The following is a 19,666-nucleotide window of genomic DNA, read 5'->3' as shown; positions in this document are numbered from 1 at the left end:
GAAACTGAGTGGGCCAACTTAAAGAACTTCTCAGCACCGGCCGTGGGGCCTAAAACGGTAGGAACCAAAAGCTTGATCTTTGGCCAAGTTGCCTGTAAAATGCGCTCACATGACTGTAGCAGGCTACAGTGTCACTTTCATAGGACACACAGTTAGTACAGTTGGTCTGGTCTGGTTCACACTGGACTAGACTCTCTGGGCTAGGCAGTGACACGTGGTAGGGATACGGACGGTGGTATAGTGGACATCGTGGCCAGGTCACCACCCTCAATTTGGAGAGAGACGTAGATGGCTGACATTTATGAGCCGTTGTTGGCTCTTTATGGTGGCACATATGAGTAGTAGGTGTTGGGTCATGTTTATCATCTTTTTACGTAGTTGTCTAGAGGGAGTCTATGCACAGAGCACGTCTTCACCATCCCGGCACATCTGAGCCTCGACACCCCCATTGTACCTGTGAGTCCTGGGCTGGAGCTGAGTGTGCTGCCACGCCAGAGTTTGTATCAGTTCTTTGAGATAGTCGAGTCATATGTTCTGGTCTGCTGTTGTGTCTTTGTGAGCTCTGTTGATGTCTATTGTTTCCTTCCTTTTCAGTCTGTTTGAGTGAGATTGTCACGCACATTGCACTGAGGACCACCCACTGTAGAGAGCACGACACATTATCCGCGCTACAGGTGCTCTCATTTTGGCGATCACGGTGGGACCTTAAATGAAGTCTCACTCTTTGTTGAGATACAAATCGTGAAGCTAATTGGTTGTTACCTAGCTCCGCACACTTGCTTGCACTGTGTAGATAGTCTGCTGGTTTGGTCCTCTCTCGCCTTGGTCCTACCAGTCCTCGTCCTCGTCCTCGTCCCTGTCCTGGGTCCTGGTCTAGTCCTCGCCTTCGTCCAGCCCTCCTCGTCCTCGTGCCAGCTAGGTGGTCTAGTCACTATCCTCACTTGTCCTGGTCTAGACCTGTGTTGTTCAACCCACAGTTAGAGTCTTCTTGCCCAAAGCTTGGTTGGATTGGTGGTCACTGCATGACACATACGAGGCGGTCAGTCGAGCGTCAAAGCGCACTATTGAGCCCTCTGAAGTACTATAACAGAAGACGACCTTTGGTATCGCCCTCTGAAGTACTATAACAGAAGACGACCTTTGGTATCTAGGAGAAGTCCATTAACCACATCACCCATACCTCCACATACGACATCCCCCATTCCTTCATCCGGTTCCACATCTTCCAGATCACCTTCTCCAGTAAAGCTCTCTCCTATTTTGCTACAGCAGGCTATTGAGCAACAGGCTCAGCAAGGGGCCATGGAGGCGTTGGCTAGTGCGTTGGCCAAGGTAAACATCAAGTTTCCCACCTTCAAAGGACTCTCTTCAGAAGATGCTGACGACCATGCAAGGAGGTTCGTATCTCTCTGTAGGGGTCGTGGTCTTAACAGAGAAGATGCTTATTTGGTACTTTTTCCATCCACCTTGGACGGCTTAGCAGACAAATGGTAAAGCCAGTTTGCAGAGAACCATTTTGCAACTTGGGCAGCCTTAAGACAAAAGTTCTGTGCAACTTTCAGGCCAGGTGACTACCAAGAGAAAGTGTTGGTTGAGTTGGCCAACATGGTGCTCCAGCCAGAGGAGACTTTTGTAGAGCTTATGACTAAAACCAAGTCTCTGGTTGCCAAGCTTCCCCAACAACCCGGTGAATTCATGGTTAAGAAGTGGGTGGAGAAGGCGCTCCCCAAAACCTCTCAACAAAAACTCCGAGAGAGCCTCCGACCCGACGCCACTCTGGAGGAATTCATCGAAGCTACTACTAGGATAGAGGGGGCTAGGAAGCTGTTCAACAACTCCCCTCACATAGAGACTCCCTCTATGTTCTCGGAAAGTAGTCCTACTGATCCATTGACTTCTTTGGGCAGAGAACTTGAAGCCCTAAAACTACAATGCGCTCTCCAAGAAGAGAAATCAATCTCTCTTAGACAAGAGAAACCATCGCATCTTGAGGCTTTGGATCAAATCAAGAGAGAGCTAGAAGAGTTTCGGTCTCAACAGGAGACTAAAGCTATGGTATGGTGCAGCTCTTCTTGCTCTCGAGGACATCCTCCACAGGACTGTCCCCTTTGGGCTTATTGCCACTTCTGCGAAAAACTTGGGCACGAAGACAAGGACTGTTACTATATCAAAGGATTGCGGCAAATACAACAAAGTCTAGGTCCTTCTCTCCAACAAGGGCTAGCACCTGCATCCAACATGGTCTCATCCTATGGCCATCAAAACCCGTTGCCACCTTTGCTGACAGCCCCTCCTATGCAAGGTATGCAAAGTACTTTTCCGTCTCAGAGCTTTTATCATACCCATGCTCCCTCATCACCTCAAAACTTCTATGCCTCCACCTCCAACTCCATGCACCAGGAGCAAGGACTACCTCGCCCTTCGACTCGCCCATTGAATCGGCTCATTTTGTGCTACAGATGTGGAGAATATGGGCATTACCAAAGCAAATGCCTCCTGCCAGAAGGGTCTCCTCCCTACTGTCATTGCCCTGAAACGAAGGATCACTACAGTAAAGATTGCCCTAAACTTCGGGCATCCACGACTGCGAACCCAAGTCAAAGCCAAAATGAGTTTACCTTTCCCAAGCTCAATTTGATAGCAGTGAGTCCCACTCCTCAACCACCCTCTTCCGCCCATGTGGTTACCACTCAAGAGAAGTTGCAGTTGTTAGAGGAGCCAACGGGTGTCCTCACCCGGGCCCAGAGAGCCGCTCTCGGTTAGACTATTCCACCAAGTCCAACTCTCCCACACATGCTCACACCAGTAAATACCATTCCTTCAGCTGTTAACAAGCCATCTCTGAGTGCCATGAAAGAATCCAAATCTTTGCCCTCCAATATTGATGAAGCTTTCGTGGAAGCAGTTTCCGATCTACAGAAGATCAAGGTACCAGAGAAACCACTGGTAGAACAGGAAAAGTTTACAGCAGAGACAGTCTTGAAGAACACCTTCCAACAAGTGTCCCTATATGACATGCTGCAACTAGATGCGAGTTTTAGAAGTGACACCCTCACTATTATTCAGTCACTTTATCCCGGAGCCAGTCCTAGTGGCGGGCACCTCCCAGTGCGACCATCAGAGTCCTATATGATATCCAATCCCGTTGCTCCCCTCACTGATTATAGAATCCCTTGCCTGACAGTGTCCGTTTTGGGTCGGCAATTCTCAGGAGTGATAGTGGATCTGGCATCAACCTGATGCCTGAGTTCACGATTTTAGCTCTAGGTCTACAGTCTACTCGCCCTGCTCCCTTTCCAGTTACATTGGCCGACCAACGGACAGTCTACCCAGTGGGCATAGTGGATAATGTGCCTCTGCAGGTACAAGATTTCACTTTTAGTCTGGATTTTGTTGTGGTTCGTCTTCCCCAGGTTGAGGGTGGATTTCCTTTGCTCATCGGTAGACCATGGCTACGACACACTAAAGCACTTCATGATTGGGGAAACGATGCCATGTGGATACATACTCCTGGCTCCCAGATGCAACCCATTCGCCTAGAGGGAGGTGTGGATCCCGTAGTGCAACATAGTTCTTTGTCCCTAGCAACCAACCTTGAATTGGAACATCCTACTCCACCTGACGGGTCAGACGAGGATCTGTTGGAGTGGTTGGATGCTACCAAAGCTATGCCCTGTTATGGAGTCTCTATTCACTCTTTGCTTGAAGGTACACCCTCTCGCAATGTTTCTAAAGTAACTAAACCCAATGAGCCACCTGAGCCAGCTCAATGGTTGAAGGTCATAGAAGTTACTCCGGATGCGCCGTTGGTGGAAGCCTTTGAATTTGGTGAGCCTATGCAGCATCATAGAAACAAACAAAAATCTCCTCGACAGGAGTTCACCCCCCCTCAAACATCAGCCCCATTGGTGTCTGCTTCTTCGACGAGAACAAAGCTCACTTCACAGAGCCCGTCCTGCTTCATGAATTCCCTGCTCATGATAATTGTCTTGCTCATGGTTGCTACGCTTTGTAGCATCTTCTCTTTCAGCCAGTGGACCATGGAATTCATCTACACTGAAACAAGAATTCATCCGACTATACTTTGCATTGGAGATGTGTATTTTTTATCTGCCACCCCTCACACACTCTCGTCCCTACCCACCCCCTCACTTGCACTCGCCCCTATCTTCTCCCAACTCGCCCCTACCCACCCCCTCACACACTCTCGCCCCTACCCACCCCCTCACTTGCACTCGCCCCTATCTTCCCCCTACTTGCATCTACCCACCCCTCTTGCCCTCGCTCCTACCCACCCCCTACCTACCCTCGCCCTCTCCCTACCTCCCTCGCCCTCGCCTCCCCCTACCTAACTCTCGTCCCTACCCACCTCCTACTCGCCCCTACCCACCCCCTCTCTTTTGCCCTCACCCTTGTCCTCCCCCTACTCGCCCCTACCCACCCCTCTTGCCCTCACCCCTACCCTCGCCCTCGCCCTCGCCCTCGCCCTCGCCCTCGCCCCACCTACCCCTCGCCCTCTCCCTACCTCCCTCGCCCTCGCCCTCGCCCTCCCCCTCCCCCTACCTAGGCCTCGCCCTCCCCCCCTACCTACCTACCTCGCCCTTGCCCTCCCCCTACTCGCCCCTACCCACCCCTCTTGCCCTCGCCCCTACCCACCCCCTACCTACCCTCGCCCTCTCCCTACCTCCCTCTCCCTCGCCTTCCCCTCCCTAGGCCTCGCCCTCGCCCTCCCCCCTACCTACCCCTCGCCCTCTCCCTACCTCCCTCGCCCTCGCCCTCGCCCTCCCCCTGCCTAGGCCTCGCCTTCCCCCCTACCTTCCTACCTCGCCCTTGCCCTCGCCCTCGTCCTCCCCTACCTACCTACCCCGCGCCCTGGCCTTGGCCCTCCCCGTACCTCGGACTCGCCCCCTACCTACTACCTACCCACCCCTCGGCTTTCAAGCATTCACCTGGTTTCCTTGTGGCTTTCAAGCATCCCGTTGTTGTTAATGCTTTTCGTTCTGCCATCACGATGGAGCTTAATCTTATTTGCGGTGTTACTCCACCTTATGGTCATCCCTCTTTTCGAGAAGAGTGTTGTGCAGAAAGTGTTGCAAGGCTCATTTGCAAGCATGGACCATGTCATTTTCCTCTCACTATGATTATGGAAGATAAAGATGTGCTGGATCCAAACCGAGCATATTTCTTTGCTGTGGAGCCTCATTCTGTTTAGCCAATTTGGATTCTTGGACTATGCAATCATATTGGGGTCGTGCCTATTCAAAGGCTTAAGGCGTTTGCAAGTAGTCAGTGTTTTTTAATCCACTTTTTGAGGCATGTAAGGTCATGGTTGGGCCTAGCACCTGCTTCATGAAAGATGTACGGATGCAGTACCTAGTGGTTTTCTTTCACAGTTTTTCAATATTCTTCTCACCGAGACGGTGAGCGGTCTTGTGGCGGGCAACCTGTAGCAGGCTACAGTGTCACTTTCATAGGACACACAGTCAGTACAGTTGGTCTGATCTGGTTCACACTGGACTAGACTCTCTGAGCTGAGCAGTGACACGTGGCAGGGATACGGACGGTGGTCTAGTGGACATCGTGGCCAGGTCACCACCCTCAATTTGGAGAGAGACGTAGATGGCTGACATTTATGAGCCGTTGGTGGCTCTTTATGGTGGCACATATGAGTAGTAGCTGTTGGGTCATGTTTATCATCTTTTTACGTAGTCGTCTAGAGGGAGTCTATACACAGAGCACGTCTTCACCATCCCGGCACATCTGAGCCTCGACACCCCCATTGTACCTGTGAGTCCTGGGCAGGAGCTGAGTGTGCTGCCACGCCAAAGTCTGTATCAGTTCTTTGAGATAGTCGAGTATATGTTCTGGTCTGCTGTTGTGTCTTTGTGAGCTTTGTTGATGTCTATTGTTTCCTTCCTTTTCAGTCTGTTTGAGTGAGATTGTCACGCACATTGCACTGAGGACCACCCACTGTAGAGAGCACGACACATTATCCGCGCTACAATGACACGTGGTAAGACTGTACGTACTCCTGCAATTTGCGTTGCTGAAGCCACATGGCAGGTGTACGGATTTCCTCATTTAGCGCTCGTTGCTGATGTGATAGTTTTTATGTGAACTTTTGAGTTCAATTGCTTTTGGGTTACAATATTTTTTGAACTGATGCTTTCTGGGGCTCTGCTCTTTGGCAACCCTTGTAAGTTTCAAAGAGCCCTTGTGTCTCTCACTCTGCAGAGCATCTGGACGCAGAGTCTGAGAGCAGAGGACCCTCGGGAGTTGTACTTTGCTGTGAGCAATAATAAAGAAATATTGAAGGGGCGCCGGTCTTTAGAGCTAGTAGTGCTTTTGGGCGCGGAACGTCGCTGTGCCGTGTCGACTCTCTCTCTCTGTCTCCTACTCTATTTGGTATGTATGTTGATGAGGTGTCTGATTACATTGACAGAGACGGTGACAGAGGTGCCCAGTTGGCAGGGACGTGGATCCCATTGTTGTTATATGCTGATGATATTGTGTTGATATCTGTCTCACCAGAGGATATGCAACGCCATTTTGATGCACTACACAGTTTTTCAGAGGATAGTGGATTGTGTGTAAACCTTGGTAAAACCAAGGTTATGGTGTTTTAACACCACATCACAGTGGATTAGGAAATCACTACCTACTTTCACATATGGTTAGGAGATTGTGGAGTATACAGATGCGTACACTTACCTGGGGGCAGTCTTCACTGGGCCGAGATTTTCTTTGAGAAGAGCAGCAAAGACTAGACTGCCTAGAGCTTATGCGGCTTTGGGAGGACTAGAGAGGATGTGTTCGCAGGTTCAGTTTCAGGAACCTAGGACAAAGCTATGGCTCTTTGATACTTTGGTTGCATCTACTATGCTATATGGGGTGCAGGTTTGGGGACCTTCTGTAGGCCAGGCTGGTTGGAGACGTATGGAGAGGCCCTTGGTATCTATGATCTCTCTGTTGATTAGAGCCAAGGCGTCCATACCACATGATATCATTCGAGCGGAGTTGGCTGCCCCCCCTATGGAGATTGAGGCGCTTACCAGATCAGTTTCCTTTGTGCAGAGCCTATGGGATACTACCAGAGACAGATATGCCAGGCTGGCCCTAGAGTCCTCCAAACAGCTAGTTCTATAGGGGGATACATCATGCTGGTATGCACAGATGACATCATGGTTTCAGACACATGGCTTCACCATGGATAGGCTGCCTCCTTTTCAGTACTCTCTACAGGCACCCTTGATGTCTCTGACACGGGTGGAGATTACTAGTCATTCGTCAGGATCTGATCCAGCTGGACACCAGGAGGACATGGATAGAGCCCGTACAGGAGTTGGGAACGAAGATGGCTTTCTATAGAGAGCATCTTCTCCACCTCAGAGGGGATGGGTTCGTAATTCGACCTAGCTATATGGACACACATCTTTCTCATGGCTTGCGTTGTGCCATTGGCCAGATACGCACATCCTCACATCAGCTCGAGATTGAGACTGGCAGATTCAGAGGGATACCAGCAGATAGCAGGATATGCCGCTTATGTCATCTAGAGCCAGAGACTTACATTACATTACATATGTCATTGCACAGTGTACTATGAGATACGAGGCTGTTTTCATTGTCTATTCAAAGAGGGTTTTGGGCCTCTATCTAGGGTCATGAGCTATGAGGATCAGAGATGTCTTGGACTGTATCTACTTGAGTTACATAGGCACAAAGACACTTTACTGAGGAGAGCTAGAGAGAGACGGTCCCAGAGACAGATTAGAGATTTCTTTACACTAGATATTGGACCCCCAGAGGAGCAGACACCATTGCAGAGCTCTGCCCGCACTCATACTATCGCTATTGGCATTCTCATAGACCGAGCATTGGAGCTAGGGAGATCTAGACGCCCGCAATTGAGGAGAGGAGCTACACAACATCGACGGAGACTACAACAGAGGATTCGAGCCATACTCTCTCGACGTCCAGAGTGCAAATGAGGATGGATCTCCACCATATCTTCCCCCCTTCTTTCATTGTACTACACATTGTATTTTGTTTCATTTCTTTTTGATTGCGGACATGGTATCAGATTCACTATGTTGTAACGGCTTGGTCTCATAGGTCATTTTGGCCTTTTGAAGACGTTACGTTAATATATCATTTCATTTCATCTCTCTCTCTCTCTCTCTCTCTCTCTCTCTCTCTCTCTCTCTCTCTCTCTCGCAGTCACAAGGGGAAAAAGATTCACTAGGAACGTGAAGCCAAACAAAGGAAACGAAGGCCCATATGTTCTTGGCAAGAGGACAAGCATTGAAGCAGTGCAAGCCCTCGTCTCTCTCTCTCTCTCTCTCTCTCTCTCTCTCTCTCTCTCTCTCTCTCTCTCTCTCTCTCTCTCTCTCTCGCGGCACAGCAGCAGGTCGCGGCCGCTGGTCTCAACAAAGGGGGGGGGGGGGGGGGGACAGCAGGGGCAGCCCTGATCTTCTGATCTTCTCTCTCTCCCTTGCGCGACATAGGGCAGCCGCAAACCGTTTAGCGCCTTGAGGTAAGGGAGTAGCCCCCCCCCAAGGGGGTTGAGGGGGGGATCCCCCCTTTGGCGGGTAGCTCTCTAACACCCCCCCCCTTTTTCTACATACACACCGGCACCATGACAGGGAAGCAGAAGAAGAGTTTTGCTGACATCCTGACACAACCAGATAGCATCCCTCCACCAATCATAAAACCAACAGGATGGGAATCTTACCTGCTATAAGAAATGAAGAAACTTCAGAATGAACTCAGTCTTGTCAAACAAGAGCTACAGAAGAAAGAGGAACACATAGCAGACCTTCAAACAAAAGTACAAGAATTGACAACAAAGCAAACAGCAATGGAAGAATTCCCACCAAAGGTTGAAGAAGACCAATCTACAGCTAAGGTAACTCCACAAAGCTTTTCTGATGAAGTTTTGTCTGTTATTAAAGAAAAAGAGAGAGTACAGAGCATAGAAAGACATATTTGAATTGGAGGTCTTCCCGATGGGTGGGACACGCAAAGGCATGAAGATGAACAAGATGAATCTGAATACACTGTAGAGACAGATACACTGACTAAACGATTGTCTCGGGTGGTCCCCTTCATCGATTTGGGAGAGCCAATGCATGTGGAAGTCAAAGGGAAATAGGCAAAGGTTTTCTACTATGATATGAAAGAAAAGATAGCAGTCATGAAGCAGACAAGGTCATTAAAAGGTGCATCCGTTTGGATATCAGATGAGCTGACACCTACCCAACTAAAGAACAGATCAGCAGAACTAGAAAAAGTAAGAGAAGCAAGGAAAAAGGGGAAGTGGGCAGTCTATAGAGGAGGAAGAGCCATCATTAGAGACTTTGTCAACAAATCACCTCAAGAACAGGAGACTAAAGAAACCTGATTGCACGTCTTTCTTTTCTTTATATGTAGAAAGCATGGGTAATACATGTTGTAATGGTAAGCTCATGACCATGGAGCTCTGAGCTACTGAGGTAGTTTTATTTTATTTTCATTTTGCTATGATGGAAGACAATGTAACCAAAGATGTATTTTGATCTGTCCTATAGGTCAGCTTTGGCCTCGACAGGAGGTTAATATATCTTTCTTTCTTTCTCTCTCTCTCTCTCTCTCTCTCTCTCTCTCTCTCTCTCTCTCTCTCTCTCTCTCTCTCTCTCTCTCTCGCTCGTAAATTTCAATGATTTTAAATTTTCTGTTTGTGTGTTGCTATTGGTTTCTCGCTTGGAGTGTCCAAACCCGTTATAGTGGTATCAGAGCTCAAAAATCTTGTTCTAGGAGGATCCGATCCCTTCTGCAGCACACACAGGTTCTCGAGGAGAACGTGACAAAGCGGGCAAGATTTTGTTTGTCGAAGAATCTTCGTGTCCCTGCTTGACTTATTAGCCACTCCCACCCTTAGTCCATCGCGCATCGGGCGTGCTCCCATCTTCATGGCTCTATTTCAAGGGGCATAAGCCATAAAGAACCCAAGACCACACATGGGTTCTTGTGCAAAATCTGACAGAGATAGCACCTCCCAGCGGGAAGGCGAAGAAAAGTTGAAATCGGGCACGAGAATTGAAGAAAAAGATGAAGAATTGGGCAAATTTACAGCGGGGGAGATTGCCAGAGCGGAGTACAAACGTCAATTGTAGGTTGATATGTGTGAAAAAAGATTAATGAAGTACTCCCAAAACCCAAAATATGTGAAGTATCTGAAGACTTACCCCATGGAAGAGATTCATGCGAGATGGCGAGAGGCCATTGATTCTCCTCTCAGGTCGGGAAGAAAGGTGAAAGGATAGACGACTGCAGAAAAGCGGAAACTGTTCTCGCAGAAAGAGCTCAACAGAGCTCTTGACAAGAAGATGAACCAGATAATGAAAGGCTTGAAGCACTCTCGGAAGAAGAGGAAATCGGTAGATTTTTCCGGTTATTTGGACTGGAAGTTGACTTTCGAGGTGGCAAGCAGATCCAAGAAGCATGCTCGTTTAGAGGATGACACAGATTTTTCTTCGTCTTTAGAGAGTTCCGACAATTTGTCGTTCTCTAGTTCGAGTGAGGATGAGAAAAGACGAAAGGAGCGGAGTAAAAGCAAAGATTGCAGATCTGTGAAAAAGTCTAGAAAGCATGGGAGGCCATCTAGCAGTGCAGAGGAGGAGAGCTCGTCCTCTTCTTATAGTGATCAGATGATCAAGAAGACCAAGGAGTTCAAGGAAGGGGGGTCAAGCCGTCATATTTGAGACGTTTTTAGGCTACCAGGACACCCATCGAGCCCTTGAGTTTATATAGCAGTTTGACGTCGCCTTCTTGGGAGATTGGTTCTGGGAACACCCCAAGGTGCGAAGCACGGCATCTTACTTGAAAGGAAATGAAGAGACATGGTGGTCTATCTTGTTGTTACACAGAGAAGCACCTATGATGTGGGTAACATTCAAGAAAATTTTCACGTCAACTTGGATAAATCATACGAATATGAAGAAGATGTTATCACAGCTTGGCATCACCTGAGGAGACTAAGAAAGAAATATTGGATGACTATTGCCAGAGGTTTTGGGATATTGACTTGTCAGTATCCTTGTTTTGGAAGATTACTTTGAGGGACCAGACTGAGCAGTTTTGTAGAGGATTGCCAAAAGAGAATTCGACAGTATTGTTTCTCAAAAGGCTTACCAGGAGAGTTACCTCCTCATCGTTCTGAAGATCACACCATTGATTTGATTCCCGATAGTACCCCATTGAACTGGCCACCTTACAGAGTTAGGAGAGCTCAAAATGAGGAAATTATAAACCAAGTGAAAGAATTTTTGGAGAAAGGTCTCATTTGACCCAATACATCACCTTACTGTTCTCCAGTGTTGTTGGTTTTAAAGAAAGACGGATCTTGGAGAATGTGCATTGACTACAGGGCTTTCAATAAAATCACCATCAAGAACAGGTTTCCAATACCTAGGATTGATGATATACTAAACAGACTACAAGGTTCTACTTGTTTTAGTAGAATAAACCTTAAAAGTTGCTATCATCAGATCAGGATCGCTTTTGGAGATGTATACAAGACCGTGTTCAGGACGTCCTTTGGATTGTACGAGTATTTGGTGATGCATTTTGGTCTCACAAATACTCGTGCAGGTTCAACAAGATGATGGATAAGATTTTTCGAGAGCATACGTCATTTGCGGGCACCTTTTTCGATAATATTATCATATTCTCCAAGAATAAGGAAGAGCATTGACACCATCTATTACAGGTTTTTCAGGCACTACAACATCGGTTGGTGGTTAATGGGAAGATGAGCGAGTTTTTCTCATGAGAGATCCACTTCTTGGGACACATCGTCTCTGTGGAGGGTGTCAAAATGGATCCGACCAAGGTTGAGACCGTTCGAGATTGGCCAGATTTGAAGAATGTTCATGAGGTTCAAAGCTTTTTGGGTTTGTGCTCTTACTACTGACGGCTCATTCGAAAGTTTGCGGAGATTGCTTCTCCTCTACATGGTTTGACGCAAAAAGGGGTTCCTTTCACATGGGGACCACCTGAGATTGCATCCTTCAAGATATTCAAAAAGAAGTTGATGCACTGTCTTGTAAGCCCGTGGTTTTGGCTATTTCTGCGGTTCATCACCACAGCTTCAAGAATATGGTAGATTAGTATGCCAGAGATCCAGATTTTGCAGACATCTTTGACTGATTACAGAGTGGGGGAGTGATTGCGGGCTATTCTCTCAAGGAAGGCTATTTAATGCGGGAAAACTTGTATGTTACACAAGCGTTGCGGAATAAGGTTTTGACAGAGTGCCACTGTCCACCTTTTTTGGGCCTTCACGACATAGAAACCACCTTGAAAGGTGTGGAACGGTTTTTCTATTGGTTGAGGCTCAAAAAGGATGTGGATGAGTTTTTTCCCAGTTGTTTGGTATGCCAGAAGGTCAAGTTTTACAAGCATAAGGCACCAATTCTTCTGCAACCTTTACCTATACCTAGCCGACCATGGGAAAGTATAGCAATGATTTCATTTTATATCTTTTTAAGACTCGGAGTGAGCATGATGGCATTCAGACAATCATCGACAGGTTTAGCAAAAAGGCTCATTTGTTTTGATCAAGAAGACAATTAAGCTCAATCTTTTGGCTAAACTGTTTGTCTTGCATATATTTTGACTACATGGTATGCCTGAGTCTATAGTTTCAGATAGAGATCCCGGTTCTACGAGTTTGTTTTGGAGGGCAATCTGGGAGAATATTGATACATGGTTACAATTCTCGTTCTCTTTTCACCGACGAACAGGTGTGCAATCAGAGATAGCGAACCCAGTGGTTTTGGACTTATTAAAGTCATACATCTCTGATCAGAAGGCCTAGTGGGAGAGGTGTTTGCCCTTGGTGGATTTTGCCTACAACAACACGGTTCATACGTTTACGAGGAAGGCATCATTTGAGATTATAGAGGGTGTTAAGAAGGTTTCATCTATTCTAAGAACGAAAGATAAGATTTTTGAAGCAGATCAATATTGACAGGATTTGGATACTGTTTTTGCTAAGGTGTGCGAGGCTGTGGAGAATCTTACGCATGGCATAAGAAGGAAGCAGGCAAGCATTGATGTGACTTGCAGTTGAGGAAGATGATTGGGTGCTTTTACGGTTTGAGAAGGCATGCCTACGGAAACGAAATGGTAAGGAGCTACTTTTTCCAAAGTTGAGTATGTGATACTACGGCCCTTTTCAGATTCAAGAGAAGATCAATGATATATCCTTTAGACTGAAGTTACCATATATTTGGAAGATTCACAATGCCATTACATGTGAGTCTATTAAGACCTTTCAAACGTGAAGTGCCAGTGGACAGGGCGCCAGAGGAGCAGCCCAAAGTCGAAGAGACAGAGGAGATTCTCATTCTAGAATAGGTCCTGGTTCACTAGGAAAGGAAAGTGAAAGGGATAAGCAGATAGTGCGACTCAAGGTTTTGACTATTGAGACTGAGGTGCGAGTGGATAGGGGAGGCTAGCGAGGCTATCCACCGGTCCCAGGGCACAAGGAAAGAGAATCAGCTGGTAGATCAGAGAATTCCATAGCGGATCCAGATTGAGGTGCCAAGGACAAGGGCATCCGCAACGCTACCAACAGGTCACAGGGCATGAGAAAAGAACAGAAAGGTAAGCTAGGTCCACCGGATAATTTGGTCTAGGGTACTTTTGGCCCTCGATGCAAAGTGGATGGAGAAGGAGAACATCGCAAATCCTCTTCAGAGGGAGCTGCACCTTAAAGCTTTTGGGCTATTAGCAATGTCTATGCCAAAAGTTACCGATGAATCGGCAGGTTGAATCTGTTGCGGTGTGGACTGCACAAGAGGGGAGTCACTCCACTTCTTTGTCATAGAGTGCCTAGATTGAATGAAGTCACTAATTTCTCTTTGAGATTTTAGGGTACTAACGAGCTGACAATATTTTGTGAGCAATACAAAAGAAATATCGGAAGGGGTGCCAGTCTTTGGGGCCAATGCTTCTGGGCGCGGAACTTCGCCGTGCCGTGTTGACTCTCTCTCTCTCTCTCTCTCTCTCTCTTTCTCTCTCTCTCTCTCTAGTAAAGCTCAATGATTTTGAAGTTTTTGTTCGTTTGTTGCTATTGATTTCTCGCTTGGAGTGTCCAAGCCTGCTACAATCGCTACTGTTGAGGGATTTAGTGTCGTGATCTGGAAAGTGGGATTGGTGTTAGGGATTTAAGGAGGGTAGATCAGGGCTGCATTCATAATCCTAGTGACATAACTTAGTTACACTTAACTACTCAAGACACTAAGGGAAGTCGGCCAATATAACGATGATAATGATGATTTGATTATTGAATAGCTTGATACGATGCTCACACATAATGTGTGTAGAGATGGAGCCTTTTGTAGAAAACTTGGGATAGCGTGTAAGGATTCTAGGTGCTAATCCTTAATTAAGTACTTAAACTCATGATTAAGACTTTAGAAACTTGAACTGAACTTAGAAACAAGACTCAGAAGACTCTGTGTTTGATTGATTGAAAGTGTGATACAAGGGCTCCTTATACAGGAGACGAACAAGTACATATGAAAAGGTATGACCCTTCACGAAGAGACACATCCTTGAGGCGAATAGACATGTCTTTAGCGGTTCGAGGATGGTATGCTGAGCTGAATAGCAAATTTGTACCAAGAGATTTGAATAGAGAGGTCCAAAAATGTCCTGTGAATTTCGGATCTCTGTCTGAAACAATAGACTTTGGTAATCCATGTAATCTGAAAATGTGTTGCACAAGCAATGTCTGGGGCCGAAGCAGCCTTCTTGCAAGGAATAAAGTGTGCCATCTTTGAAAACCGATCAACCACTGCGAGAATCTGTGCGTTGCCTTTTTCGGAACGAGGCAAAGTAGTGATAAATCAATGCTGACACTTTCCCATCTTTCTTGAGGTACTGGCAAAGGATGAAGTAACCCTTGAGGAAGTTGTTGAAAAGACTTTATTGTTTGACAGGAATGACAAGCTTTGACAAACTTGATAACATCTTGCTGCATTTGTGGCCAAAAATATGTTGCGGATAACAATCTGTATGTCTTGTTGATGCCTGGATGAGCAACAAAAGGGACTTCATGATGTTCTTGGATCAAAATCTTCCTCAATGGCGCATTGTCTGGAACACAAATGTGATCAATGTAATACAGCAAGTCATCAACAATGGTGTAAGTTGCAAACATATTCATCTCTGCAGGAGTCCGAGTAGAGAATTTAAGAGCTTGAAGTGCATCTCCAAAATCTCTATCTGTCAAATACTCATGCTTGAAGCAAGCAGGTATTTCCATTTGCACACTAGGAATGGCAAAGTTGATAGCGCGAGGCATGCGGCTTCAGGCATCTGCAACTGCATTTGCAAGGCCTGGCACGTATTGAATAATCATATGAAAATTTGCTAAGAACTCAACTCATCGTCCTTGACGAGAATTCATCACTGGTTGAGTGAAAATGTATGTTAATGACTCATGATTTGTCTGCGCCATGGAATCTGCGCCAAGAAGATGGTGTTTCCAAGTGCGGTAAGCATGAACAATGGCTAAGAATTCCTTGTCATAAACTAGGTATCTCATTTGAATGGCTGAAAATTTGCAGCTGTTAAAAGCAATGACACGCTCTTTCTGCATAAGAACACCTCCAGAAGCACGATCTGACGCATCAGTCATTACCTGAAAAGGTTGAGTGGGACTTGCAATAGCCAAGACTGGAGTTGTCGTCAAGGCATGTGTAATCCAAATATACGATCGCAGACTTGTCCAAGTAAGGCCCGAAGATTTTGTTCATCAGCGTCATGAAAGAGGCCGGGGCATTGGTTAACCCGAATGGCAATACCAAAAATTCATAGTGACCATACTTTGTGCGAAAAGCAATGCGAATGCGAATTTGGTGATACCTTGACTTTAGATCAATTTTGGAGTAGATCAAGGTATCACCAAATTCGCATCAAGGTATCAATTTAGATCAAGGTATCAATTTAGATCAATTTTGGAGGATTTGAAGGGTTTGGCTTCTTGTGGCACTCATACCACCTGTGCTATCCATTGCAAATTGTGCATAATCCTGGACGGTTAGAGTGGGAGGTTGAAGGAGCCTCAGAGGCTTGCTCTACCTAGAAGACGTATCTTGTCGAAAATCACGACGACCATTCCTTCTATGATTGGGATGATTGTGTTGTCGATTCTGATTATTTGTAGAAGATGAGGCTCTGGAAGTGGCTGCTTGTTCCGAAGATTGGGGTCGAAAAGCATTTTGTCCAGCAGAGTATTGTCTCGAAGATTGAGGTCCTGAGAGAGAACGTTGATTTTGACCACCTTGTCCTTGATGATTACGCTGTGAGGAGCCTGCAAAATTGGAAGCTCGACCGCCAGGAAGGAAACTTCTGAATGGGCGCCAATTATCGCCGAGACGCTCAACATAAGCGATTGCAGCATGCAGTGCGGCAAGGTTAAATTTATGGACATCATCTCGCAGGGAAGGCTCAAGTCCGTCAACAAAACTGTGGAGTTTATCGGAAGGACTGAGAGTCTCTATCTCAAGAGTTAGTTTCTGAAACTCCGAGATGTACGCGGCCAAGGAACCAGTTTGGCTCAGGCGGCGGAGAGAAGACCGGGCGTGAAAATCTGTATTTGCAGGCTCAAAAGCCTTGCAAAGGACGCGTCGGAATTTGTCCCAAGTAGCGGTGACTTTTCCATCTTTAACTCGTCGACGCCACCAAAAGACCAAAGGAATGCAGTATCCTTTAGTAGGGAACTTGCCAAAGAAACCTTCTTACTTTCAATGAGATCGGTGTTTGCGAAATAAATATCCATTTTGAAAAGCCAATGGTCCAACACGCGCTTATCGCGGCGACTGTTGAATGGCTCTGGCAACTTTGCATCAAATTTTTTTTTTCTGTGCTGTGTTTAGTATTTTAAAAAGGTACTTTAATTCTGGATTGTCTACCTCTAGTTTTGGAGACTCGACTTGTGCAAGAACTGACTCTGCTACAGAGGAAACCGAATGTATAGCTGGTTGCGTCCTTGAAGAAGAAAATGCGTGTAAGACATCCAAACGGGATGCCATTGATACAAGACCGGTGGAAAGGGCAGCTTGGAGGACGAACATCTGCTCTTTAAGGATGGCTATCGGATCGTCGGGTGGAACAGGAGCACTGCCTGTCTCTGACCTTGTTGATAGGAGGTGTGTCGTTTGGGGTCAAAGGTGTATAATCCGGAAGCTGCAACTCGTTGTGAACCCGAACTAGAGGCCGCTGTGAGATGATATCGTTCACTGTATCCACTCAACACTCCGTCAGAGAATGGGCCAAGTGAGGGTACCGTCCCAGAATGTGCTCGAAATGTGGCAAATGAAGAGGTTCGCACGTAATAAATATGTGCCACACCACCCAGACCTGTAATCGAGAGGCGTGACGATGGGTAACATACACCAAATAATTCTGCGGCAAAACTGCTAGTGCAGGAACAGGAGCAGGTGCGGGCGTCGGAACGGGTTCTGGAACTGGTATCTCTTCTGGAACAGGTGCGGGTTTCGGAGACGGGGAATCCGGAATCATAATCACTTCTATTTTGTGTGCAGATTCTGGTTTTGGGGTATCTGGAATGACGATCACCTCGTGAGCAGGAGGAGGATTTTTCGACAAGATGTCTTCGGGAACCTCGTCTATGTATGAGAGAAAGTGGATTGGAACATCGAAGGCATCGTCGGCCATGATGGTGAAAAATCACGCGCGCCCACCAGGTGATGGCCAGAATTTGCAACGTTGGAAGTTGGCAAAAGAGCTTTCAGCAGCAAATCCTCACGCTGGTTCCTCATTTTGCTGGCTGGCACGGAGTTTTTAATTTGTTGTACCAAGAGGGTGCTCACTTGCAATTATTGGACGGCCGGCCAAACCCTTAAAAAATTTAATGGGTGGCCACTTACAAAAACTCGAGCGCTGGCTGATTTAATAAATTCGTAACACTGCTGTGTTGCCTTGCGTAGAAAAAAATTGCCGAACGGAGTCATCGTGGGCTGCAGCACGAGAGATGCCGGGTGACGGGACAGGCCAGGTGCACATACCAGGGCCGGATACGCAAGCGGGGGTGCAACTCTTCATGGTAAAAGACGCAACTCATCCACGCGAAGAGGCACCATCTAATGGGGAGGCATACTCCAGGGTTGCAACCGGTAGGCCGCAACACCCATCTCCGTCTTCTGCTTTACTTTATTTATTTAGAAGAGAAGGTTTTAGGTTACCTCATGTTGGGCTGTGTATTTTCCATCTTTCTTCTGCTGCCATGCAACTCCGGAAAGGGGGGGAGAGGGTAGCGACGAGGGTGAGAGGCTCACAACCTTCGGGTCCCGGGAAAAAAATTTGCTCCTGATACCATTGTAAGGATTCTAGGTGCTAATCCTTAATTAAGTACTTAAACTCATGATTAAGACTTAAGAAACTTGAACTGAACTCAGAAACAAGACTCAAAGGACTGTGTGTTTGATTGATTGAAAGTGTGATACAAGGGCTCCTTATATAGGAGACGAATAGGTATATATGAAAAGGTATGACCCTTCACGAAGAGACACATCCTTTAGGCGAATAGACATGTCTTTAGGCGAATGGACACATCCATTTGATGAAGAGCCGCAACCATTGGTCAAAGGGACACGACTGGTCGTCGAAGGAGTGTGGCTGTTGGTGAAGAGGTATGACTTTTGGGCGAACGGTTGTGACCGTTCAAGAGCAAGAGTCCTCCCGGGTTGGTCACACTTCGCATCTGCATCTGTAATGAATCAAGAAAAGTGTAACAAGTATAATTGTGACATAGCCAGGGTCCCCTTCATTGAGGGATGCTTTACCTACTAATAGAGAGAAAATCATGGTCTGAAATCCACGACCAATACAAGTTGCATTAGGTAGGTGAGAGAATTAAGACTCACAAGTGGCAAAGGGTGAACACCTCATGGGCTATACACATCGAGAAGCTAAAAAGGGTACACATGGGAAGCAAAGAGTTCTTATTCCAACAAACCTTCTCTAGTGTCACGATTGTGACTATGTTACACTATTACATCTACTCCTAGTTGCAGATACGCAAAGTGCCATGCCAAGGAGGACCCCTACGCTTGGATGCTCACGACCTTTCGCTCAAGAAACACGTCTCTTCGCCAAAAGCCACACTCCTTCAACGACTAGTCACACCCCTTCTACGGTTGCGACTCTTTGTCTAATGGTTGCAGCTCTTCTTCGAAAGGACGTGTCTTTACTTCTAAAGTCATGTCTCTTCACCATGAGACGTGTCAATTCATTCGTGTCTCTTTGTCTCCTATATACGGAGCCAATTGTACTCAGTTTTTAAGCATTCATTCAATCAATCAAACACACATTCAGTCTCTTGAGTCTCAGTTTGATCTTAAGTATGAATCTTAATTATAGGATTAGCACCACTAATCCTCATAGTGGTATCATAGCAAATTTTTTTCCTGGGACTCGAAGGTTGTGAGCCTCACACCCTCGCCGCTACACTCTATTCCCTTCTCAGAGTTGCATGGAAGCAGAAGAAAGATGGTACATACGACTATATGAGGTAACTTGATTTTTTTTGTTCCAGTTCTATATATAAAAGACAGAACATAGATATGTCTGTATGGCGTACGCGGTGAAT

At 46.6% G+C, this 19,666-nt stretch overlaps 1 protein-coding gene and 1 pseudogene across 1 annotated transcript in view; both read left to right on the top strand.

Moving 5' to 3' along the window:
• LOC147418379 (ABC transporter C family member 2-like) overlaps positions 1-19,666 on the top strand; it is an 89,049-nt gene that overhangs the window by 28,830 nt on the left and 40,553 nt on the right. The gene's annotated exons all lie outside the window — the stretch shown is intronic.
• On the top strand, positions 8,472-9,676 carry LOC147418380 (uncharacterized; annotated as a pseudogene).

This window comes from Adiantum capillus-veneris, chromosome 30 (assembly GCF_014529385.1).
Source record: "Adiantum capillus-veneris isolate H3 chromosome 30, ASM1452938v2, whole genome shotgun sequence".
Lineage (NCBI taxonomy): Eukaryota > Viridiplantae > Streptophyta > Polypodiopsida > Polypodiales > Pteridaceae > Adiantum > Adiantum capillus-veneris.
This window is presented reverse-complemented; position numbering and strand designations above follow the sequence as displayed.